Genomic DNA, 27,026 nt, shown 5'->3' with positions numbered 1-27,026 from the left:
AATTATTAATCTATATTCTTTAAAAATGTGCCTTCCTTCTTTTTTGTTTTTAAACAAGTTTCGGAAAATTTTATTAAAGGAAAATTTCGCATGGTTTCCTTTTCACCAGTCTGTTCCGGCATGCTTCTAACGATGTCAGAATCACCTGGATCAATGATAGCCAGTGTGCACACTCTGGTATTTTCCACATGCTGTGCCCAGTTCAGTATTGTTGCCACTGTAGTGACGGACACCAGTTTGGGCTAACATTGCGTAGCACTCTATTTCGGATTTCCTCGAAGCTGGGCAGTGGTTAGCCAGAATGACCAATTTCGCTTTGCCTTCTCTGATCATCTTCAGAGTCTGCTTGTACCCCAGCACCTACTTTCCACTTTTCATAATGAGTTGGAGCCTAGAGTTGATCAACTCCAGCGACTTTTTCGTCTTCTTTGCAGGCACCATCTTCCTGTCTTAGGTGCGGGATGGCCCCCAACCAAGAGCAGCCACTAAGACTGCCGGGGAGTGAGAAAGGCAAAAATGTGAGTGTCTTAAAATACAAGAAAAGGCTGAGGAATTGATTCAAATTAAAGGAGACAACTAAATGTCGTCTGTGATTGTGGACTGGACCCCATTCCAGGAAAAAAACTAAAGAACATTAGTAGAATTAAATTGATTAAATTAGAATACAGACTATAGATAAAAGTATTATATCACCGTTAAAGTTCCTGACATCGATAACTGCATTGTGGTTATATAAGAGGATATCCTTGTTCTTAAGAAAGACACACAGAGAGCTGGGCACGGTGGCTCATGCCCGTAATCCCAGAACTTTGGGGGGCGGAGGTGGGCAGATCACAAGGTCAAGAGGTCGAGACCAGTTTAGCCAATATGGTGAAACCCTGTCTCTTAAAAAAAAAAAAAGAAAGAAAGACACACATTAAGGGGATAAGGGGACATGATGAAAACAACTACTATCAAATGATGTAGCACTAAACTGTGACACACACACACACAGCCTACTTCTTTAACCTAATATATTAGTATCCTCCTAGTTTCCTATATTGTAGCCACATTGGCCTCCTTGGCATTCCTTAAGAATACAAGTATGTTCTAGATCAGGGTGCAGGTATTCACTTTCTTTGCTTAGAATGTTCTTGTCCCAGAAATGGACTTGATGGCTTATTTTTATCATTCAGGTCTCAAATCACCTTTTCAGAGACAGCTTCTTTGACTCCCCCAACCGAAAGTGTCCCCTCTCCCTAGAGCACTTACTGTTATCTGAAAATAATTAATTCATTTCTATGCTTCTTTTCCTTTTTGCCTTTCTCTTCCCTCTAAATTGTAAATGTTGTAAGAGGAGAGATCTTCTAGATCACAACTCTATCTTCAGTACCTAGAATAGTGCCAGAAACATAAGCTCGCAATATATCCCATTGTTGAATGAATGGGATGGGATGGGGTGGGTTGGTGTAGGATAGGAGAAGACTCTAGGAGGAAAGTTGGCAGCACGAACGCAGTTATTGGACAGACCGTGTGTGCATTCGTGTCTAGCCTTCCATCCTACTGCGGTACAAATTTTTAAGAAGGGAGGTATGTTTAAAAGAGGTGGGGGCCAGGCGCGGTGGCTCAAGCCTGTAATCCCAGCTACTCAGGAGGCTGAGGCAGGAGAATTGCCTGAACCCAGGAGGCGGAGGTTGCGGTGAGCCGAGATCGCGCCATTGCACTCCAGCCTGGGTAACAAGAGCGAAACTCCGTCTCAAAAAAAAAAAAAAAAAAAGAGGTGGGGAGGAGAGAGAGAAAGCACAAAGAAGAAAAACATATAAAATATGCTTACTTGACACTTAGAGGTTGATCATAATCAGCAATTTTAGAGAAAAAGGAATCAAAGGAGACGAACTTTGTTGACATGTCCAAAAGAATTGTAACATCAGCTATTTCTTTCCTTTTTTTCTTTTTGCACCAGAGTTTCGCTTTTCCACTTAGGCTAGAATGAAGTGGCTCAATCTCAGTTCACTGCAATCTCCGCCCCCTGGGGTTCAAGTGATTCTCCTGCCTCACCCTCCTGAGTAGCTGAGATTATAGGCGCTCACCACCACCCCCTGCTAATTTTTGTTTTTGTAGCAGAGACAGGGTTTCATCATGTTGGCCAGGCTGGTCTCAAACTCCTGACCTCAGGAGATCCACCCGCCTCACCCTCCCAAAGTGCTGGGATGACAGGCCTGAGCTACCATCCCTAGCCTAATGTCAGCTCTTTCTTTTTGATGACATAATCCATATTAAAATTGCATCTAGAACAGTAAGAGGAGCTAGTCTCCCATGACATCCACATGGGTGTATTGTCCTCTATTTTGGAAAATTCCCCTTCCATCTTATTTAGGACAATGTTGTCAGTTTCCCACTCTACCGGGATCAGCAGCTGGATCTTGTCTTTGGCTCTCTTCATCCTCACGTCCTTTTTTCCCCTCCCAAATCCTCAATTCTTTGTGGTACTCCTATTGTTCTCACATGCAGACCTGTGATGTGGGTCAGTGATGTTTCTCAATGTGCTCCTTGCATCTGCTGTATCACTTGGAGAGCCTATTAATTATGCAGATTCCTTGGCTCCAAATCAGAGTCTCTGAGGATGGGGGAAGAGGAAAACTGTTAACTTTTAAAATTTCTAACTTTTAGAATTAAAATATATGTTTCACAAATTCAAAATATATAAAGTATATGAGGTAAATAATTTTTCTCCTAGCCTCCTTTTCTCAGCCACCCTTTCCCCTTTCTTAGACATAAGCATTTTTTTTTTTTGAGACAGGGTCATACTCTGTCACCTAGGCTGGAATGCAGTGGAGTGATCTTGACTCACTGCAACCTCTGCCTCTCCCAGGTTCAAGTGATTCTCAAGCCTTAGTGTCCCAAGTAGCTGGGATTATAGGTGCTAGCCATGATGCCCGGCTCATTTTTGTATTTTTGGTAGAGAAGAAGTTTCATTGTGTTGGCCAGGCTGGTCTCAAACTCCTGCCCTTAAGAAACCACCTCCCTCAGCCTCCCAAAATGCTGGGATTACAGGCGTGAGCCACCTGCACCCAGCCTAGAAGTATGCAGTTACATTACTTTCATATATATTTTTTCCAGAGATTTTTTTTGTACATAGACATGAAAACACAAGCATATATTTTTCTCTCTACTTTCTTATTACACAAATGATAATGTACTATAATCATGGTTTCTGTAAATTGTTCTTTTGTTATCATGTGCCAATATTTTTTGGAAATCATGCCATAGTGATATATAATGAATGATTCACGTTTTTCTTAGCTGTATGGATTTTCATGTATGGATGTGCCGTAAGTACTTAACAGGGAGCCTATCAATGGAGGTTTACGTTGTTTTCAATCTTTTGGTAATAGGAACAATACGGCAATGAATACCCTCCTACACATATCATAGCCCACCTGTATAAATATACCTGAAGAAAATTTTCCTAGGTCAAAGGATACGTGCATTTAACATTTTGATAGATATTGCTAAATTATTTTCTGTATAGGTTGGTAAACTCACCAGTGAAAACATCTGGGTCTTCAGATATCTTTTTTGGAAGGCTATTAATTATTGATGCAATTTCTTTTTTAGAGATAGAGCTATTTAGATTATTTCTCTTTGTGTGAATTTTGATAGTTTGTGTCTTTCAAGGAATTGGTCCATTTCATCTAAATTATCAAGTTTGTCGGCATAGAGTTTTTCACAGTGTTCTTCCTTTCTCCTTTTAATATCTGTGTGATCAGTAGTGATAAGCCTTCTTGTATTTCTGACGTTGGTAATTTATGTCTCTTCTTTTTTTCTTGGTTAGTTTGGGTAAAGGTTTATCAATTTTTTTGTTCTTTCCCAAAACCAGCCTTAGGTTTTGTTGATTCCCTCTATGGTTTTTCTGTTCTCAACTTCATTGATTTCTGTTCTCATTTTTATTTCTTCTGTTCTCGTGTTAGGATTAAATTGTCTTTCTTGCTCTAGTTTCTTAGGTGGAAGCTTAGGTCACTGATTTTAGATCTTTCTGTTTTTCTAATACAGGCACTAAATTTCCCTGTAATCACTGTGTTTGCTGCACCTCACAAATTTTGGTAAGTTGTATTTCCATTTTCATTTAGTTCAAAATATTATAAACTTCTCATAAAAGATAAGTTGTTGAGCCCATATAACTTAAAAACTGACATATTTGCAGACTATGTGTGCTTAGAGAAAAGGTAGAGAGCAACGTGAGGCCAAAGTTATGGAGACAATGGAGCTTGTGAACCAAGAAAGTGAAACAGGCAGGGAAAGTGAGAGAGAATTCCAGGGAAGAGTTTAGATTGTAATGCCTATTGGGAGAATCTCTATTTGGAAAGCATTTTATTTTAAATATATAAAATACAAAACAAAATTACCAATTTAACATGCAGTTATGGGTATTTGTAATAATATTTTCTTTTCTTTCTTTCTTTTTTTTTTTTTCAACAGGTCAATAAAGAAATCTGAGGCCTTTTCCAGTTTTTAATTCTAACCATCCCAATTACGCACTTAGGGGCCAGTCCAGGTACCCACTGTGAAATAGACATGGACTGGGACTCCATGTATCTCCTGGCTTTCATAAGCTCCCACTCTAACTTGGGGACTATGCTGGCATTTCAGGCCCCCTGGCAGAAGTATCAGCTAACTGTGTGTCTAATTGCCCTCAAAAATCTGGGCATTTCCCTTTTCCCTAGTATATCTGGAAAAAGGCTGCAGGTCCCTTCGGGGAGGGAATGGGGGCATGCTTATTGTATGTATTTGCTGTGGGATTGCAGGATTCCTTATCGAGGGGATTAGACTTCCTCTTTAATCAGTAGGCTTTGGTTCTGAAAATTGGCCTGAGATCTGAAATACAGGTTTGCAATTACCTATCTGGTGACTGACATCAGCCTTTTGCTCACTAGCTTTCAGTTTTTTGTGATTGTATAAACCACATAGTAGTCTAATTGTTGCCCTTCTGTGTTGCTTTTTGTAAAGCCATTAGCCATTGCCACAGATCCTAGTAGGTCAGGAAACCTGACTGCCACTCCAGCTTTGGTCTGTATTACAGCAATTATGTTCCTCTTGACTCCTAAGATTAGATGCCACCATCTGGTCTCTGCTATTCTTGAATCTTATCATCCCCATTGACAATAGCCCAATTCCATTGCAAGATCTCCTGCTGTTAAATGTGATATACAGATGTACTGAGGGACAGTTACGGCTGATCTCAAAAGATGCTGGCACCTCACCAGCACTGTCATTACTTCCTCTATTGGTTATTACTTGGGCCTTCTTGGGGGACCTAGTCAGGTGGTAGGTACTCTGATTCACATCACAAAGGATTTTAATATTTATACTTTTCTGAACCTGTTGACACCTTTCTGAACACTCTGTTGAGGCCGTTCTAGCATCTCTATCTCACAGGAGACAGATACTGTAGCCAAGCCTTGAGGAGTCATCCCAACAGCATTTTAGGACTGACTACAAGTGTCCTTATCAAGATATTAAGTTCCAGTCACGAAAGAGTGCTCCCAAATTATTATTATTATTATTTTGAGATGGAGTTTTGCTGTTGTTACCCAGGCTGGAGTGCAATGGCACGATCTTGGCTCACCACAACCTCCGCCTTTCTGGGTTCAAGCAATTCTCCTGCCTCAGCCTCCCGAGTAGCTGGGACTACAGGGGTGCACCACCATGCCCAGCTATTTCTGTATTTTTAGTAGAGACAGGGTTTCACCTTGTTGACCAGGATGGTCTCGATCTCTTGACCTCGTGATCCACCCGCCTCGGCCTCCCAAAGTGCTGGGATTATAGGCGTGAGCCACCGCGCCCAGCCGCTCCCAAATTATTTATCTGCTCACTTAGTCCACTTTATATACTGCCCTCCCCAGTCTAATGTCCTCAAGCTCCTCTCCCATAAACACCCCAATTCCTTTTAAGACATGTTAACCAGGTCTTTAAATTTGTTGGATGTGTATATAATATGCTTCCAGAGGAAGAATTTTCACTTGGGTTGTGCTGTGACTTGTTCCTTGTCACTGGTTTGGAGGTAGTTAGGGAAGATGGAGTTAGATCTTGAGAAGGATAAGCTCAATTTTGTGAACCACCTGCCTCACGTGAGTCCTTTGCAAGGTCTCCTACTGAATGGAGGCTGTTCTCTTTTAACAAGGGGGAGGGAGGTTTTTTCACTAACCTGGAGGATTAAGAGGTAGCTGATGGTTCAAGGTGGTCAGGTTCATGCAACCAAATATCCTCATCCTGGTCTCTGATTCTCATGATTATCATACTGGATCTTCGACCTTGACATACGAGACCTACTGAGGCTATCATTCAGTATTCTTGGAGCTCTGCTAGCCTGGCAATTCGATCTCAGGCTTGCTTTTGAACAGCTCCTGCCCTGTGGCTACAAAGGATGAGAACCATTTTAAAACACAACCATGGACGCTTTCTCACTTTCACAGTGTGTCTTGAGTTGTCTGCCTAACCCGTACCCATCTATGGGTCTTTTTTTCCTTTTTTCTTTAAGACCTCTAAAGCCATGAACAAAAGTCAACCAAATTCAGTTTTTATGATGATCTCTTTCCTACTTATCCTACTTGGTGCTTTTTAAGGCTGACCAGTGAGTGACCAGTCCCAGCATCTCAATCTGAGGGTCTGCTTTCTAGAGCTACTTCTTTATTTAACTGATTTTTAAATTGACAAATAAAAGTTGCATATATTTCTGACATACCACACAATTAAAAAAAATGTATATACTGTAGAACAGCCAAATCCAGTGAATTAACATATGTTTTATCTCACATACTTATTTTTTGTGGCAAGAATACATAAAATCTAATTTTGTTTTTCTTTTTCTCTTTTTTTTTGAGACCGAGTTTCGCTCTTGTTACCCAGGCTGGAGTGCAATGGAGCGATCTCGGCTCACCGCAACCTCCGCCTCCTGGGTTCAGGCAATTCTCCTCCCTCAGCCTCCTGAGTAGCTGGGATTACAGGCACGTGCCACCGTGCCCAGCTAATTTTTGTATTTTTAGTAGAGACGGGGTTTCACCTTGTTGACCAGGATGGTCTCGATCTCTTGACCTCGTGATCCACCCGCCTCGGCCTCCCAAAGTGCTGGGATTACAGGCTTGAGCCACCGCGCGCGGCCTAAAATCTAATTTTCAAGTATACCACAAGCTGTTATAACTATAGCCATGTCCACAATCACCATCTAACATCATTATATTCTATGATAGATCTCTCTTTTTTTTTTAGATGGAGTCTCACTCTGTTGCACAGGCTGGAGTGCAGTGGTGAGATCTTGGCTCACTGCAACCTCTGCCTTCCAGATTCAAGCTATTCTCCTGCCTCAGTCTCCCAAGTAGCTGGGATTACAGATGCATGCCACCACACCCAGCTAATTTTTGCATTTTTGGTAGCGATGGGGTTTCGCCATATTGGCCAGGCTGGTCTCAAACTCCTGATCTTGTGATCTGCCCACCTTGGCCTCCCAAAGTGCTGGGATTATAGGCGTGAGCGACCGTGCCCACCTGACAGATCTCTTAAACTTATTCCTCCTATGAAACTGAAATTTTATATCATTTGACTGACATTCTCTTAATGACCTTTCTATCCCTCATCATTCTACTCTCTGCTTCAATGAGTTTGGTATTTTTTTTTTTAATTCCACATATGAGTTTGTATGGTATTTGTCTTTCTGGGTCTGGCTTATTTCACTTAACATAATGCCATCCAGGTTCATCCATGTTATTGCAAATAACAGAATTTCCTTGTTTTGTTTCCAAGACTGAATAATAGTCCGGTATGAGGAGCTACTTCTAGTACCAACTGTTTAGCCTAGGTTTCTTTAAAACGCTGAGCCTGAGACAAGACTTGTGTGATGGTCATTATTGTGGAAAATGATCCTCCAAGGAAGAATGAGGGAAGGATGAGGCAGGAAAGGAGGAAAAGATAATGTCAGAGCACCTAACTGAGTGCATCACGCTGTGGAGAGCTGGAGATTAATCCTATTAGGGACCCTCTGGGAAGTTATGTCCAGCGCATGTAAGAATAGTCTACTTGAAGGAGAAGAAGGGAATAGTCATCACTGACTTCTATACGTTGCTGGCCGAAGATTGTCCCATGGGATAGAACTCTCACATTTCCATTTTTGAAAAAGTATTTGGTTCTTTTAGATAATCAATGAGATGATGAATGAGACTTTTTAAAAAAAGTATGATTATGAACTTACAGATTTTAGCATATTTAAGTGTCTCTATGGTAATCATTCTTATTGATAATGCTCCATCTTTGGCTATTGTGAGCTCCTTCAAAGTGGTGCCTGTGACCTTTTAACATGAACCCAGCAGACTTTAATAGCTTCCTTGTTTTCTGGCATGACTAGGTCTTCTAGGCTCATTCCTGCTCCAGGCACAAAATTACCCATTTTCCCAAGGAGCCCTTCAGAGATCACGGTCTGGCACTAGAGGTCCTCGTTGCTATTGGGTTGGTCAATGCATGAAGACCTGTTCCCTGGACAGAGCCAGAAATACGTTTTTGTTTATGGAAAAGGGAAATACCTCATGAGTTAGTACTTACATTTCCAATTCAAATAAAGTTTTACAGTTTTTCTTTACCTACCTTCTTTGATTTTATATTTGTACTTCTTTGCTCTAATTAACATAATCACTTATTTGCTTGTTAAAAGAAAAACTTTAGACACAGTAAACAGTTTAACTGATCAAAGAGGGATTCACAAATTGGGCAGCACCCCCATCTCCTGGAGCCAGAATAGGTCTGGAGCAACTGCGGAGCTGCCGTGTGGTTGGATAGTATTTATGGACAGAAAGAGGAAAGTGGTGGACAGAAAACAGAAGTGAGGCACAGAAACAACTGGACTGGTTCCAGCTCAGTGTCTGCCTCGTTTGAACAGTTGGCGGCCAGTGATAGGTTACAGTCTGTTTACGTATCCAGTTAGGTTACGGTTCACTATATACGGAGCGACTTTTAGGCCAAACTTAAAATATGTAAGGCGGCAGCTTTAACTTAATTTAACCCAGTTTAGCCTGTTCTATTTGTATATATAATTGTTTCCAACATCATTACGAAATTCCTTATTTGCTGTATCCTGTCATATACACGTGTATGGTAGTTTCATACTCACCATGTCAATATCATTAACAATACGATCCCTGAATACGATTGAAGATTTCTTTGCAATTCTGCTTTTCCCTTAGAATATATCCCACTAGGAAGGTACAGTCAAGTTAATATGTTCTGAAGTTGCCGAATTAATTGGATATCACGTTCTCTATATGGTAATGGCTAAACCATCAACTTAGTTATTTATTTTGTTTTCAGTTTTTAGGAACTGATGTATTTTTTATTATGTAAACCATTTATGTGGTTTGTAAGTCAAGAGCTCTGAAACAAAGTCTATTCAGAGAAGTTCAGCTTCTAACCCTGTTCCCTCTAACTTGCTTTTTCCTTCCATTTTTCATTAAAGTTTAATTTATTCTTCCAGTTTTTTGTTTGTTTGTTTTTGTAGAGACAGGGTCTTGCTCTGTCACCCAGGCTGGAGTGCTGTGGCATAATCTCGGCTCCCTATAAACTTGAACCCCTGAGCTCAAGCAATCCTCCTGCCTTGGCCTCTCAAAGTGTTGGGATTACAGGTGCGAGTCACTGCGCCTAGCCCCTTATTCTTCCATTAAAAAAAAAATCTATCTATCTATCTATCGCTCAATCTATCCATCCATCCATCTATCTATTTGCATTCCTTCTTTTCTTAGATAAAAGGTAGAATACTGTATACTTAAATCTGCATCTTGCTTTTTTTCACTTAATCATACTTCATGAAATTCACTTCGTAATGGTCCTTAAAGATTGTATTCCTTTCTAGAGCTTCATAATTCTCTTTTTGTGAATTTATCCAAATATCAGCTGAAGACTGCCAGCAGATTTGGAAATAATTGAGTCATTAACTAGAAGGATAGATTTATCACTTACTGCAATGCGGAAGACTGCAAAAGGAACAAATTTTGGGGGAAGTATCAGAAATTTAGTGGACGTATTTTGCTTGAGATGTCTATTAGACATATAAAAGAATTACAAATTGACAGTTTTGGATATGCTGGTCTGGAATTCAAGGGTGAGGTCCAGACTAGACATATAATTTGGAAGTTAATTGCTGGGGAGTTTGGTGAAGGAATGGAAGAGTCTAGGCTGGTTATTTCTCCCCTGATTTTTTTAACTCCTAAATTTAGGAGACTTGGGTTGCCTGTTTTTAGCCCCTGGACTCCTGTTTCACTGATTTCCACGGTGAACAGGGAGGCAATCATTGTCTCCAAGCAGAGTAGGAAAGGGGCAAGAGGAAAATGCAATCAAGTTCTCGCTCATCTACGTCCCCTGCCAGTCTTCTCTCCTGGGCGATAGTCAACCCTTCTTCCCCACCCTCTTCAGGTGCAGGACTTCCATCTCCCAGGGGTTTCTTACTGATGTAATTAGTTCCTGGAATTTATGTTTCCTTCTGAGCTTCTCCTTGTTTGATTCTGGGGAAGGGAGCCAACAACCCATGCCAGTTTTCCATCTTTGCAGGAAGTCGAAATTCTATTAGATTTTAAAAATTAAACAAGAAGAAATAATGTTTTTAAGAGAAAAAAAGATGGGGAAACTAATTTATCATCTCTTTCAAATATCCTATGAAAATATTTCCAGGAGATTGATGCTGATTAGACTCAGATTGGGGAAAACAGGGATTCAACAAAGCTGGGAACTGTACAATGGTTAAGAAAATAAAGGAAACACAATATTCTATGTGAAGACATGCTTTAGCTCTAAAACCTTTCTGAAACTCTACCTTGGGTAAACATGTATCGAATTTCCTTAAGAGCTACATTTCCCCAGCTGCAGTAAACAAGGGGAAGGAGATCAAGTTGATCACAGACTGCTTCTCTTTAATCATGTAGGATTCACTAAGATTATGTAGAGAAAATGTTTTAATATTATAAAGTCAAGCATAAAAATCTACAATCAAAGTTAAATATGATAAGCATTAAAATTAACAGGAGAGAGTTTATAAAATTAAACTGATATAACTGGAAGTTAATAAGACCTAAACAGATATTAGAAAAGTTTTATGATGGAAATTAATATCTACATTTTTATATAGTTTCTCTTGATTGACTATGTCCTTAGTATACTCTGTTTTTTGTTTTCTGTTTTTGTACCAGTGGCTTTTAAATGATTTTTACAAGAAATATGTTTATTATCTACCAATACAGATAAAAAAGAAGTCAAAAGGGAAAGTTCCCCTATGAGAGCAGAAACTTCCCTTCATGAATGCAAAGCAACATACCTCCCAGAGATAATTGCTCTTGACAGTTTAGTATGTATATTTCCAGACTTTAAAAATACACATTAACATTTTTACATATACACACATATATTTAATACATACATATTTCAGATATATGTAGAGAGGTCATTACATCTCTATATATCTGGAACTTATGATGAGCATGTTTATATATTATCAGTACATTTAGATCTATGCCATCATTTGAAATTCATTTTGTACATATGTTAATAAATTATATTTTTTTCATTGAAAAATACTCAAAAAAGGAAATTTAAAATGAACCCACCTGTGTTTCCAGCCACCCTGGAGGCAGAGGTGGGAGGATTGCTTGAGCCTGGGAGGTGGAGGTTGCAGTGAGCCAAGATTGTGCCGCTGTACTCCAGCTTGGGTGACAGAGCAAGACCCTGTCTCAAAAATAAATAAATAAATAAAATAGAAAAGAATAAAATGAACCGTATATTTTTATTCCTTTTTAAATTAAAATATTATAAAAATAATCTGAAAAAGTAGTATCCGGTCATGGGTCCCAGTTGTATCTCTTCTTTTCTATCTTACCAGTTTGTACTTTTTTTACATTCACTAAAGAGAGAAGCGATCAAAAAAAAGAAAAGAGAGAAGAGATCCACAGATCCATAAGGCTAAGTGTAAAAAGTAATACATTTGTAACAGAAGCAAATAAACTCTTGAATGCCTTATCTTTAAGACTAGGAGGCCGGGTGCTGTGGCTCACGCCTGTAATCCCAGCACTTTGGGAGGCCAAGGCAGGCAGATCACCTGAGGTAGGGAGTTTAAGACCAGTCTGACTAACATGGATAAACTCCGTCTCTACTAAAAAAAGTACAAAATTAGCTGGGTGTGGTCATGCATGCCTGTAATCCCAGCTCGGGAGGCTGAGGCAGGAGAATTGCTTGAACCCAGGAGGAGGAGGTTGCGGTGAGCCAAGATCGTGACACTGCCCTCCAGCCTGGGCAACAAGAGTGAAACTCCGTCTCAATTTATAATAATAATGATAATAATAATAAAAGTAAAAAAGGACTGGGGAGTGGAGGAAAATATATTCAACAATTTATCAAATAAGAGAACAGAGATGGAGGATTAAAATTAAGGTTAAAAAGAGAATTTGAAAGGGATTATATGGGATAGACAGAAAAACTTCATGCAAAATCCTTTCTTTTTTTTTTTTGAGACGGAGTTTCGCTCTTGTTACCCAGGTTGGGGTGCAATGGCACGATCTCGGCTCACCGCAACCTCCGCCTCCTGGGTTCAGGCAATTCTCCTGCCTCAGCCTCCTGAGTAGCTGGGATTACAGGCACGCGCCACCATGCCCAGCTAATTTTTTGTATTTTTAGTAGAGACGGGGTTTCATCATGTTGACCAGGATGGTCTCGATCTCTTGACCTTGTGATCCACCCGCCTCGGCCTCCCAAAGTGCTGGAATTACAGGCGTGAGCCACCGTGCCCAGCCGCAAAATCCTTTCTTTAAAATGTTTACTGTTATTTAAATTGACCTTGTAATAAAGAAAATAGCTTCATTCTTAGAAATGAGAACAAAACGTCAGGTTTTTCAGGCCAACAAATGTAGGAAAATAAGAAGTAAGTTCTGTGATGGGACAGGTTGAAGTAGCCCCTGGTACATTCATGTCCCTAAAAATAGCCATCTCTTTAATGACAAAATAGCTATAGAAAAATAATGAAAATTGCTATTCTTGGTCTTTAAGCCTCTATTAGTTGAAATGGAAATTTTCTCAGCTTTTAGAGTCCATATCTAAGGTCTTTAAAGACCTAAAGTACATGCAGTGAGAGAGAAAACATTTCTGAGAGGCAGGAGGAATTAACTTCATAAAGAAATATCTCTCTAGGGAATGTAAGGCTTTATTGCAGAAGTAAAAATTAGCCTGAAAGGAAAACCTTTAGTGAAACGACAAAACTTCATGTAGTTAAGGCAAAGGGAAGGGGAAATTTCTTTTTTGTTTTGAGACAGAGTCATGTTCTGTCACTCAGGCTGGAGTGCAGGGATGCGATCACAGCTCACTGCATCCTCAACCTCCCAGCTCAAGCAATTCTCCCACCTCAGCCTCCTGAGTAGCTATGATCACAGACATGTGCCACCATGCCTGGCTCATTTTATTTCTTTTGTAGAAATAGGGTTTTGCCATGTTGTCCAGGCTGTATTTTTGATAGAAAGAAGAAAATAACCTCAAACAAGATTTCCCAAGAATTCTGCGTCAATATTTCAGGCATTTGCAGGGTTAATGTGTGGAGCAGGGATTCGGCCTTGCTCCCTCTGGCTTCAGAAGACAGTATCAGTTCTTCTGGGAGGCAGTCACAGGTGCAGTCTCCAAGCCCTACAATAGTGGCTATCTGCTGTGTGCCCTGAGCTCTGGGGAGCTGAGAATGTCCCAGCAGAGACAGAATGACTGAGGATTAAAGAAGCAATTGCAACTCACTGGGGATTAGATTTGCAGACCTCTGAGATCCCTTCCAACATTGAGACTGAATGATATTAAAAGAAACAATCACACACACAAATCCCCTTCAGCAGGGCTGAAATTGGACCTGGGTAGGGGTGACGTAGGGTGGCTACGTGGGGTGGGGAGACGGCAGGGATGCGGGAAGACCTGGGGAAATGCTTCTAGCAGGACCTCCTCAATAGAAGCAGTTCAATTGCAAATGCAGAGCTAAATTTACCGGGATGTGGGTGGGGACAGGTTAGAGAACTCCCCCAAGGAGACAAACAGGGACTAGCAGGGGCATGCTTCACTCAAATGGCGTTGCAGCCACTGGAGGGGACTTAGATTTCAAGGAAGACACCCCGTAGCGTGGGATTCCCTGAGGCAGAAGGCTCAGAATTAGGGCCCGTTTTGTGTGAGGGTTGTACTGCTCTTCACTCTGAAATTGTCATTCTGGATTTACTGAGAAGGCATGAAATTAAAGTTGGTAGATGAACTATGTATCAGGCAAATACATTGTGTTTAGGAGTGAAGAAGTGTTTTTTGTTTCTTATTCCATCTTTTTAAAAAAAATTTTAACCCTATATATTTTTATTTTATTTTATTTATTTTTATTGCATTTTAGGTTTTGGGGTACATGTGAAGAACATGCAAGACAGTTGCATAGCTACACACGTGGCAGTGTGATTTGCTGCCTTCCTCCCCTTCACCTATATCTGGCATTTCTCCCCATGCTATCTCTCCCCAACTCCCCACCCCCTGCTATCCATCCCCCATTCCCCCCAACAGACCCCAGTGTGTAGTGCTCCCCTCCCTGTGTCCATGTGTTCTCATTGTTCCATCTTTTTTTTTATGTTTATTTTTATTTTTTTTATTGAGACGGAGTTTCAATCTTGTTGCCCAGGCTGGAGTGCAATGGCGTGATCTCGGCTCACTGCAACCTCTGCCTCCTGGGTTCAGGCAATTCACCTGCCTCAGCCTCCTGAGTAGTTGGGATTACAGGCATGTGCCACCATGCCCAGCTAATTTTTTGTATATTTAGTAGAGACGGGGTTTCACCATGTTGACCAAGACGGTCTTGATCTCTTGACCTCGTGATCCACCCCCTTCGGCCTCCCAAAGTGTTGGGATTACAGGCCCTCTTATTCCATCTTGAACTAAATGTTTGCCCAATTTTCTCCTCCATTTCTTCATTTAAATTAAAGCTGAAGAACAAGTAGTTTTTTGAGAACCAGGAACTGGAAGAGATGATAGATCACCAATGACATTAATATTTTAAAATCTGAGTAATGATGTAATGGAAGATAGATTGAAAGTTAAATTGTTATTCTACTTGGAAAGAATTATATGATATGAAACTAAAGGGTAATACAATTATTCAGTGTCTAATATTTTAGCCCCAGTTTCAAGGTGAAAGAGTGAGGGATCTGTGGGGATCGCTCCTGTGTGAGGCCCCTAGGAAATGGGCCTTGACATACGGTGAGCTTGAGCCTGGACACAGATCCCCGGTTGGGGGAGTCGAGCTGAGGGAAAGCAGGAACCGAGAGAGGGTCTATGCTATTCAAAATAATCAACAGACATTACTTTATGGATATGAGGACTTGGGAGGCATTGTGTCCACTTTCAGCTCCTTATGGTTTATTGCTTGATTGTGTTCATTTTGGACCCTTGTTACCTTCATTGTAAAATATTAACTTAAGTATTTACACTTGGTAACTTACTTACTGTAACTTACTGGGCGTAACTGTAACTTGCTTACCTTGTGACTTAATTTGAGTATTTACAATTGTTAAGTATTTACTGGGCGTAACTTACTTGCTGGGTGTAACTTACTTGCCTTGACTTACTGGGCGTAACTTACTGGCCGTAACTTAGTGGGTGTAACTTGCTTACTGTAACTTAAGTACGTTGATCTGGCGTAAACAACATTAACTTCAGAAAAGTATATAATGGAACATATTGCAAAAATAAAATTGCTGCTTGGACATAGCCTAAGCCAGCCCTCCAGACTCCGCTTTTCTTTTTTCTTTCACTTCTGCGCACTCTCTCCCTCAGGTTGAACGAGACATCTACATTGGCGGTCTTGGGGACTCCCGCAGGTCGGTAGCCCCCCGGCAGACGTGCTGGACCCCAACAAAAGAGAAAACATGTATACGGATTTTGTCAATATGAAAACCCAGTAAGTTTTTAAGGTTGAGAAAAAAATATTTCACGTCTTTTTTTTTTTTTTGAGATGGAGTTTTGCTCCTGTTGCCTAGGCTGGAGTGCAATGGCGCGATCTCAGCTCGCCTCAACCTCCGTCTCATGGGTTCAGGCAATTCTCCTGCCTCAGCCTCCTGAGTAGCTGGGATTATAGGCACACACCACCATGCCCAGCTAATTTTTTGTATTTTTAGTAGAGACGGGGTTTCACCGTGTTGACCAGGATGGTCTCGATCTCTTGACCTCATGATCCACTCGCCTCGGCCTCCCAAAATGCTGGGATTACAGGCATGAGCCACTGCGCCTGGCCTCTAGTTTTTTTTCTTTTTTTTTTTTGAGATGGAGTCTCCCTCTGTCACCCAGGCTGGAGTGCAATGGCGTGATCTTGGCTCACTGCAACCTCCGCTTCCTCAGTTCAAGCAATTCCCCTGATTTGGCTTCCCGAGTAGCTGGGACTACAGGCGCATGCCATCATGCCTAGCTAATTTTTTATATTTTTAGTAGAGACAGGGTTTCACTGTGTTAACCAGGATGGTCTCAATCTTCTGACCTTGTGGTCCACCTGCCTCAGCCTCCCAAAGTGCTGGGATTACAGGTGGCTGAGCCACCGCACTCAGCCTAAATATTTCAAGTCGTAAAGAACAAGTTCAGGTTAGGTGGAAGTTCTCTGTGAGGAATCTATTTGTCTTAGAGCCTCTATTAATGAAGGAGAAAGTAACTTTATGTAAATAAAATCTCTGAAATAAGACGACAGTTTCATGATTTTAAGGCCAAGGCATAAAAAGAAATACAGAAATAATATTTTTTTTCACTGAAATAAGTAGCTTTATGCACAGTCTCCTCAATAAAAGAATAAAATCTTAGATTTTTGCGGTGGAGGGTGGGGGTGTAGGATGAAAATAAAGTATTTGTGATGGTAATAAGAAAAACAGCTTCATGTCAATCTCTCTAAGAATCCTACTTAGAAGTCTTCAAGCTATTGACAAGGCAAAACAAACAGCCAAAAAAACTAAACAAGTCTTTAACTCCAGGGTAAAAGAAAGAATAAAAATTAAATGTCTAGTCTGGGCATGCTGGCTCAAGCTGTAACCCCAGCACTTTGGGAGGCTGAGGCAGGTGGATCACAAGGTCAGGTGCTTGAGACCAGCCTGGCTAACATAGTGAAACCACGTCTCGACTAAAAACAAAAAATTAGCCTGGCATTGTGGTGCATCTGTAATCTTAGCTACTCCGGAGGCTGAAGCAGGAGAAATGCTTGAACCCAGTGTAAGTTCTTTTAGGCTGACTGATGGTGCCATGGACGCCATGTTAACCTCTGTGATCTACAGGGACACTCCAGATGAGTTCCTGGAAAATCTAAAGTAACTGAAGACCAGGATAAGAAGAAGAATGATCAACCCCTGGTGCCTACTAACTTTGAGACATTATCTATTGTTCCTTATTCCAGCCCTAATTGATAAGGTCATTGGACTTTGTAACAGACCTTGGTCAACCTTCTGACTCCAGACCCTACAATCCCCTCCCAGCTCGCAAACCTACGAACCCCCTCCCAGCTTGCAAAAAACCGCCCTAAACTGTAACTTTCCACTGCCTGCCCCAAACCTATAAAACCAACTCCTATCCCACCCCACTTTGCTGACTCCATTTTTGGACTCAGCCTGCCTGCACCCAGGTGAATAAACGGCCATGTTGCTCATACAAACCCTGTTTGCGGGGGTCTCTTCATTCGGCGCACACGTTTTAACACCCAGGAGGCGGAGGTTGCAGTGAGCTGGGGTCGTGCCACTGCACTCCAGCCTGCGAGAAAGAGCGAGACTCTGTCTCAAAAAAAAAAAAAAAAAAAATTAAATTAAATGTCTAATTTCATGGAAGATAACTCCATGCAATATCATCTCTCTTTTGTTTTTGTTTGTTTGCAGAAAGTGATTTATTTAGGTAGAGAAAGAGAAGAGGGAGAGGAAGACAGAACGCTTCCACGAGAGAGTGTGGAAGGGAACCCCAGAGGGGAATCCAAGAGAGAGAAAGACAGCTTCCACGAAGGGAGTGTTCATGGAAGGGGGTCCAAACATGGAGTCTCCACAATATCATCTCTCTAGAAAATTCTCCTGGGTTTCATTATTAGGCTCTTCCAAAATTAGGACAAGAGCCCTTTCTTACCTAGGCTGTACCTTTGTTCTTTTGAGCTTGAGATAGAAATTTCAGACACGAAGGGACAGAAGCCATTAGTGAATTTTTTATCACCTTTATCCTCATCATACAGTACCATGTATGACCCTTGTGGCTCCTATCCTCTGTCTGAAGATGCCTCTTTGAAGTTTCCAGTGGTCCTTGGCCCACATGTGGTGTGTCTGTTCATCAGGACATGGATGAAAGACAGGTTGCCGACCCCTTGCAATTGAGTATCTGCAGGCACGCCCTCATGACTATTTCAAAAAAGATTGCTTTTCGATTCATATATATTACTTTGTTCAAAGCATATCCTGTGGGCTTATGGAGATATCACATCTTATCCTCGACTTCATTTGGTTCACCGAGGGACAAGTTTATTCCTGTCCTCTTAGAAACATGAAAAAATACAAAGCACAATTTCTCAGCGAAGAAGGACTCTTCACGGTGAAGTTAAAAAAAAAATCCACGTTTCCCTCTTTGTGTCAGATGTGCAGCCTGGCTTTTGGGAAGAGATTTATAAATCTTGCAGTGCCTTGCTTAAGAATAATAATTAGTAATGGTCTGTTAATACCATCTGCTTCCCAGGAGGAGAAAGAATCACCACGGGGCTGCATTAGGGCCTCTCTCCAATCCTATATAGGGACATCGGCAAAGACTCCCATAATAGGTGTTAAAAGCTTGACTAGAGAAGAAAGTTGCTTTAGAGAGAATCTCTCTAAGATAGAGCAAGTAGATAGATAATACTATTGGGAAAATCTACTATATAAGAGAACAAAACTTCACATCTACTAAGCAGAGGCAAACGAAAGGAATATTTATGAGGGTTCTCAGTAAATTAATACCCATCTTCTCTGCATAGCTCTGATTGAACTGGGAATAGACTGAAGGAGCAGATGGAGATAAAATATCAGCTTCACTATTGAAAGAAAGCTACACTGAATGATGTGGTTTAGATCTATTGCAAAAGGGGCTTGCAAATTCTTCCTCTGAATTGGAGGCTGGCACAGCTGGACAGCTGCAGGCCCCTAGGCCACAGCAGAGTAGAACAAAGTGTGTGCTCTCTGAAGGCAGGCAGATTACTCTTTAGTCTTTTCTTCTTTGCTCTCTCTGCGGCATTTAAAATAATTGGCTATGCTTTTCCCCAGAATACTTTCCTTGCTGTGTTTCAGGGACACCAAACTCTCCTGGTTATCCTCTGATTATACTGGCTATGCCTGCTGGTTTCCTTGGCTGGTTCCACCTCTTCTCCCTGAACTGTGAGTGTTGAAATACTGCAGGGTTCACTCTCCCTTCCCCTCCTGTATCACACATGCTTTTAGTGATCTTATTCAGTTTTCTGACTTTAAATATGGGTTAGGTACATTAGCTACCAAATTTACTACCGAATCTACCAAATGACTAGCACATTTATGTCCACACCTAGGACTTCTCCCTGAACTCCCGAGATTCATGCTTGCAACTGCCTCGACATTTCCACTGGCATGTCCAGTTGGATGTTGAATTTGACACATCCAAAGCCATCCCCTGATGTCTCCTTCCCATTCCACTCCTCTCCCAGTCCTCCCCTTCTCTAGTCTTCTGGTTGCTAGAGCCAAAAGACTCATGACTGTCCCTGACTCCTCTTTCTCCCATGCCATCCATTCAATTCTTCAACAAATCCTGTGGGCTCTTCCTTTAAATTAACTTGAGAACCCTACCACTTCTCCCCACCCCCGAAGAGACTAACCTAGTCTAAACCACCAGCAGCTCTGGTTAGTTTAGTTCTAGGTTAGTCACTGCAGTAGTCAAAAGTGATTTATCATCCCAAGGTCCCCACAGTCTGTTCTCAAGACAGCAAAGCGATCTCAAGGGACACTTTTAACATCTAAGTCAAATAAACACTTCTGTGCCCCAAAGCTTTCAAAGTCTCCCTATTTAATGTAGACTAAAACCAAAGTCTTTACTTTTCCCTACCAAGTCTACAGAATCTGTTCCTACTCTGGCCATATCTGACCTCATCTAATCTCTAATCTCTCCCTAGAACCACCCTTTCTTGGCCTATGCTGTGGCTCCCGCCTGTAATCCCAGCAGTGCTGGAGGCTGAGGTGAGTGGATCACTTTAGGCCAGTAGTTTGAGACCAGCCTGGCCAATGTGGTGAAACCCCGTCTCTACTAAAAATACAAAAATTATCAGGGTGTGGTGGCAGGTGCCTGTAATCCCAGTTACTCTGGGGGCTGAGTCAGAAGAATCACTTGAAGCTGGTAGTTGGAGGTTGCAGTGAGCAGAGATTGCGCCACTGAACTCCAGCCTGGGCGACAGAGCGAGACTCTATTTCAAAAAAAAAAAAAAGAAAAGAACCATCCTTTCTAGCAACCTTTTTGCTAGTCTTCAGACAGGTCAGGAATGCTTCTGCCTCCAAGTTCTTATTATTGGTTATACCTCTATTAGATCTTTCTTCCAATATCACCCTCTTATTGAAGCCTTCCCTAACCATCCTATTTAAAATTGGACACCTGCCCACCACTCCCTGCAACTTCCGCATTGCTTCTCCCCTTCTCTATTCTATTTTTCTGTAATACTTATCACCATCTGACACAGCATATATTCCACCTAACTGTCTTCTCCCCTGCTTGACCCTGTAGCTCCCACAAGCATACATGATGAGGAGAGGGACTTCTGTCTGTTTTTGTCTGCTGTGGCATCCCCAGCATCTAGAATAGGGCCTTTCAGTAATGACCACTCAAAAATTTGTTGAATAAATAATTTTATTTTTATTTTTTGAGATGGAGTCTCACTCACTCTGTGTTGTCCAGGTTGGTCTTGAACTCCTGGCCTCAAGTGATCCTCCCATCTCAGCCCTTCAAAGTGCTGGGATTATAGGTGTGAGCCACCACAAATGACTGAGAATTTATTTGTATACAGCATATCTCAGCCGATGGCTGTTCACCTTCCCCTCCTGACAGCTCAATTTACAGGGAGTTTATTTCCACATATTATGTATTAGGCTGTCACCTAAGGGCGTGGTTCTATATAGCCCTGCCATCATTCAGGGCAGACGACAGCCAGGGAGCCTCAGTGCCGACAAGATTCGATCCACTCCTCCCAGGTGAGAGCTGACAGAGGCTGCAGGAAGACCAGCTGCTGGGGTGGCAGGAACGTGTTAAGCTAGGTATGGGTGACTGTCTCATTTGCAGTCAGGCTCGCAGGTGAAAAGTGAGAATTTGTGCACACGTTGTTTCTGGGACACAAAGCACAAGTAACTGAATCCTCCAGCATGACCTCTCGCTTGTAAGTAGCCAGTCTTCCTGTCTCCATTCTTGTTCTCTGCCAGTTTATTCCCTGCACAGCAGCCACTTGGATCACGTCACTTTTCTAATTAAAGTCCTTCAGTGTCAAGGCACCTGCATGATCAGGTCCCTGTCTGCCTCTTCCTTCCTTCCTTCCTTCCTTCCTTCCTTCCTTCCTTCCTTCCTTCCTTCCTTCCTTCCTTTCTTCCCTCCCTCCCTCCCTCCCTCCCTCCCTCCCTCCCTCCCTCCCTCCCTCCCTCCCTTCCTTCCTTCCCTGCCTCCCTCCCTTCCTTTTTTCCTTCCTTCCTTCCCTCCTTCCTTCCTTCCTTCCTTCCTTCCTTCCTTCCTTCCTTCCTTCCTTCCTTCCTTCCTTCCTTCCCTCTTTCTCTCTCTCTCTTTCTCTTTTGTCTTTCTTTCTTTTTTTTTTTTTGACAGTCTCTGTCGCCCAGGCTGGAGTACAGTGGTGTGGTCTTGGCTCACTGCAACCTTTACCTCCCAGTTTCAAGCAATTCTTGTGCCTTAGCCTCCCAAATATCTGGGATTATAGGCATGTGCCACCACATCTAGCTAATTTTTTGTATTTTTAATAGGGACAGGGTTTTATCATGTTGGCCAGACTGGTCTCAAACTCCTGACCTTGGGTGATCTGCGTTCCTCTGCCTCCTAAAGTGCTGGGATTACAGGTGTGAACCACTGTGCCCGGCTGAACCAAGCTTTTTTCTGACTCTTCAGCCTTTACATGAACAACTTCTACCCATTCTTCAGGCCTCAGCTTAAGCATCGGTTTCTCAGAGAGCCATTCATTTCCTTACTCCCCAAGCTAATCTATGATCTCCCTGCGATTCTGTCTCACAGTATTAGGTTCTTTTCCTTTATGGAGCTTGCCACACTTTGTAATGATGTATTTATTTATTACTTGCTTAATGTCTGTCTCTCCCCTAGATTGCAAGGCTTTTGAAGGAGCTTACTAGATTTGTTTACTATTTTATTTTATTTATTTATTTTTTTAAAGATGGGATTTCACCGTGTTGGTTAGGCTGTTCTTGAACTCCCGACCTCAGGTGATCCGCCTGCCTTGGCCTCCAAAGTGCTTGGATTACAGGTGTGAGCCACCATGCCCAGCCTGTTTACTATTTTATATCCAGCTCCTTGAAAGCACTGGCTAGGAATGGCCTCATGAGAAGGCTATAGTCAGTGGACATCAGGAGCAGGAACTTGATACTAAGTGTCAATTTTCCTATTCTGTGTTAGAATTCCCTTTTTTTTTTGAGATGGAATTTCATCCTTTTTGCCCAGGCTGGAGTGCAATGGCACCGTCTTGGCTCACTGCAACCTCCTCCTCCCAGGTTCAAGTGATTCTCCTGCCTCAGCCTCCCGAGTATCTAGGATTGAAGGCACGAGCTACCACACCTGGCTAATTTTGTATTTTTGGTAGAGACTGGATTTCACCATGCTGGCCCGGCTGGTCTCGAACTCCTGACCTTAGGTAATCTGCCCCCCCCCCAGCCTCCCAAAGTGCTGGGATTATGGGTATGAGCCACTGCGCTGGGCCTTATAATTCTTTATTGATTCATGACAGATTTCAGTGTTGAATGTAGCTGTTATTTGGCCAACATTTGTTCTCATTGGTTGGGAGTGCTAGCTGATGAGTCAGACATGTTCTGATTGGTCAGGACCTACGCAGTACTGTTTTTTTCCTTTCTAGATTACGTCCCTTGTTGAGGCTTCTCGGTTCTGCATGCTCATTGGTCAAGTCCTAAGTAACGCTCTAAAAGTCAGTCACTTAGGGTACCACTGGCTGTGTGTCTGAAGTTCTGGAACACTTCATTTTTCCGCACGTCTTCAAGTATTATTGATTTAAAAATTTATATTTATTGTATTATATTTATTATGCAGATGTGCAGAGATGGGATGACCAGAGGTAATTACTGAAAATCCTGAGTCCACCTAACAGGAAGGATGGGGAGAAGCAGCAGCCATGAGGCATCTGTGGAGCACACTGCTGAGATTCATGTGCAGAGGGACTGCATCCCCCCAAGTCATGCAGCCTGGGTGCTTGGACCATGACATTGGTATGAAGAAGAGTGGTGAGAGAACATGAGAACATTCACATTACACAAAGAAAGAAATATGAGCTTAGGAACAAAGTTTTATTAATTATTAAGTCCAACTGTGCACAGTGGCTAACGCTTGTAATCCCAGCACTTCGGGAGGCTGAGGTGGGCAGATCACTTGAGCTCACAAGTTTAAGGCCAGCCTGGGCAAAATGGCTAAACTCTATCTGTACGAAAAATACAAAAAGTAGCCGGGTGTGGTGGTGCACACCTGTAGTCCCAGCCACTCAGGTGGCTGAGGTGAGAGGATTGCTTGAGCCTTGGGAGGCAGAGGTTGCAGAAAGCTGAGATCACGCCACCACACTCCAGCCTGGGCAATAGAGCCAGACCTTGTCTCAATAAAATAAAATAAAATAAAGTCCCCCCCCTTTTTTTAAAATTGATTTCACTCTTTTCTCATACTGTGATGGTTATCTATTCTTACATTCACATTTCTCCAATACACATCTGGGGCCATATGCTATGCATTGTATTGGGCTAAAAAGACACAAAATTTCACTTCCATTCTTTAAGGATTCAACATTTAGTATGAGAGTTTGAATATAATAGACATATATTCAAATTTAATATTAGATATTCAAATTTAATATGGTATACATGGATTCATATGACAGCACACAGCTGCCTATAATAAATACTTGAAGATGTGCAGAAGAATGAAGTGTTCCAGAACTTCAGTCACACAGCCAGTGGTACCCTAAGTGACTGACTTTTAGAGCGTTACTTAGGACTTGACCAGTGAGCATGCAGAACCGAGAAGCCTCAACAAGGGACGTAATGTAGAAAGGAAAAAAACAGTACTGCATAGGTCCTGACCAATCAGAACATGTCTGACTCATCAGCTAGCACTCCCGACCAATGAGAACAAATGTTGGCCAAATAACAGCTACATTCAACACTGAAATCTATTGTGAATCTAGTACTGTCATAAAGGAGTTTATAGTTTGGTTACAATGCTATAAGGGAGACAGCGATTACAAATAGTTTTCCATTTTTGAGCTGAATCAAATTGATAGGTAGTGGCTCCCTGGATAGCGGAGCGAGGGATTCTGAAGCTATGCCTGGGCCCACGGTCAGAGGTGGTGATTGACATGTGCCCTAGAAGAAGAAAAAACAAATTAGAGCACACAGGTCATGTATCTGATGTCATTGCTTGTGATTGAAAGACAGAAAAACTTGCCTTCAAATCCTTCTTCAAGTCCTCAGGAATTGTGTAACTTGGGGCAAATGGCTTTATCCATCTAAGTTTACCTTTCCTCACTGATAGACAACTGGGGCAGAAATACCTGCCTCCTAGGATTGCTGTCAAAATTCAACAAGATATTTTTGGAGGGGTGATATGGAGAACATTGTGTGAGAATTCCACTGTTATGGAATCACAGCTTCCATGGAGAGGTTCTGCCTGTAGGATGGATGTGAGACTCCAGCCTCATGTTGACGCTAACGGCAGCAGAGGGCAGGAAATTAGGGAGTAGAAAGCCTGAGAGTGGAACTGACCCAGGAGGTCTTAGTGGAAAGGAAGAAGTGATGGGGCCAAGAGCAGAGACCTGGAGAAGAGATGCATCTAACAGAGACTCTTTTTGGGGGTGGGGGGTGAAATTCTATGTGCCTTGATCTCTCTCCCTGGCCCCTTGAATGTTCTGGAAAACTCCCCAAGTCACAATATGCTTGACCCATTGGATTTTTTTTTTTTTTTTTGAGACAGAGTTTCACTCTTGTTGCCCAGGCTGGAGTGCAATGGCATGATCTCGGCTCACTACAACCTCCACCTCCCAGGTTCAAGTGATTCTCTTGCCTCAGCCTCCCAGGTAGCTGAAATTACAGGCATATGCCACCATGCCCGGCTAATTTTTTTGTATTTTTAGTAGAGATGGGGTTTCTCCGTGTTGGTCAGACTGGTCTTGAACTCCCAACCTTCCCAACCTCAGGGGATCCGCCTGCCTCGGCCTCCCAAAGTGCTGGGATTACAGGCGTGAGCCACTGTGCCTGGCCTGGATTTTTTTTTTTTTAGAAGCCAGTGAAGAGGCTGTTCAAGACTGGTAAGGGTCCAAAACATTGTCTTCTCTTATAGGTGAAGAGTGCTCAGTGAATGGGGGCTGTTACCATCCACACTGCTACTACAGGTCCTTCGGTTGACATAGGAACACGCTAGAATGAGCAATGGGAGGACAGAGAGCTCATTTGGCCTGGGTATGCCTGTCCTTAATTATACTGTTTCGAAACATATGTTCCAGCCAGAGGCTTGTTAAGAAGAAGCCTTTGTTTAAATTTCAGGTCCCAGAAACCATTTTACAGTCTAGCCTCTAGAAAGTTTTATAGGTTGGAAGTCTGCAGGATCTGAGTGAGCCCTTGTGTTTTGTCCAAGGACATTCTGGGAACATAAACCTGTTTGTCTTTATGACAAGCCATGCAACTTCTGGGTAGAGTTGAGTTCTCTGTGAAGAGAAGTGAATAACCCACCAGTACACCCGCTTTTCAAACTTCCTGATCCCTATGCAAGGCTGATTTCACAGGCCCCTCGACACTGCATTTAACCCCCACATGTTCTCTGCTGGGCACCTCTTTCACTTTTCTCACTCTCACTGCCCTCATTGCTATTTGCTATGACATTTTCTTTTTGCTTTTTGAATCTCATACTTATTACTGCTTCCTGACCCTTTCTGGCACCAGTGTGGCAGAGGGTACTACCCTTAGCTTGAGATAAGTCAGTGGAGTTCAGATTTGCCCATTCTCGGCTGATAGATGTGGGAATGGCCTCCAGAAATCTCTCTGCAGAGGGAGTGAGGAGCCTCCTGGGAGAGCTTCAGCTTAGACACGTAAGTCATGACGAGAAACTCAGCTCAGGAACAAAGCCTTGGTCCCTACAGGAGAAAGGCAATCCCAAGTAGAGCAGTGCCTGAACCCTCGCCTACCATCAAGAACTCAGCTCTGTAATTTACAGTGGCACGGGGTGACCAGTGTCGCAGAGATTGGCTCGATGCTCCCCAAACTCATCTTGTTTTCTTCCTGGGCTCCTACCTTCCTGGCACACACCCTCTATGTCTGAGTTCTAGCCTAATAAATGCGGGCAGAAGTCATGTGCAGCAGCTCCAGGCCTGGCCCAGAAAACATCCTGCATGATCTGGGATGCAAACGATCCCGTGGGGGACTTCAAGGCCCTGAGGATGACGCAGCTGGAGACAGAAGGGCCTGGGTCCCTTAATGGCTGGGAGGAACAGAGCCCCAGCACAGTCTACTTGCACCCCCACCCTGACTGTGAAATAGGCAGAAATGAACTTTTACTCTCTTCAGTCACTGAAATCTTGAGGTTCTTTGGTACAGCAATGATCTTGCTCTGGTTGACTTGCTAAGTACAAATAGAAGCTTTGTCCAATGAAAACACTGCATTCAACCTGAAGGAGTAGCAGCACAGCACTGGAATTTCCTAATAAAGTGTAACATAAAAAGGAGAGAGGCAGTCTTCCCTAGTTTCCTTCGCCCGTCACAGCTTTGACATTT

At 42.4% G+C, this 27,026-nt stretch overlaps 1 long non-coding RNA gene and 1 pseudogene across 2 annotated transcripts; one reads left to right on the top strand and one right to left on the bottom strand.

Moving 5' to 3' along the window:
* Window positions 1-5: 5 nt before the first annotated feature.
* Window positions 6-8,601, bottom strand: LOC108593268 (large ribosomal subunit protein eL30 pseudogene; annotated as a pseudogene). The gene is made up of 4 exons (XR_008473595.2): window positions 6,185-8,601; window positions 1,814-2,596; window positions 1,252-1,372; window positions 6-485 (listed from the first exon to the last, which is right to left on the bottom strand). The product of XR_008473595.2 is annotated as a large ribosomal subunit protein eL30 pseudogene (transcript).
* Window positions 8,602-21,229: 12,628 nt separating this feature from the next.
* On the top strand, window positions 21,230-23,907 carry LOC144577830 (uncharacterized). The gene is made up of 2 exons (XR_013522448.1): window positions 21,230-21,415; window positions 23,311-23,907. It is a non-coding gene; the product is annotated as an uncharacterized LOC144577830 (long non-coding RNA).
* The last annotated feature ends 3,119 nt before the right edge of the window (window positions 23,908-27,026 follow it).

This window comes from Callithrix jacchus, chromosome 9 (genome assembly GCF_049354715.1).
Source record: "Callithrix jacchus isolate 240 chromosome 9, calJac240_pri, whole genome shotgun sequence".
Taxonomy (NCBI): Eukaryota; Metazoa; Chordata; class Mammalia; order Primates; family Cebidae; genus Callithrix; species Callithrix jacchus.
Note: the sequence above shows the minus strand (reverse complement) of the source record. Positions and strands in the feature narration are given on the sequence as shown.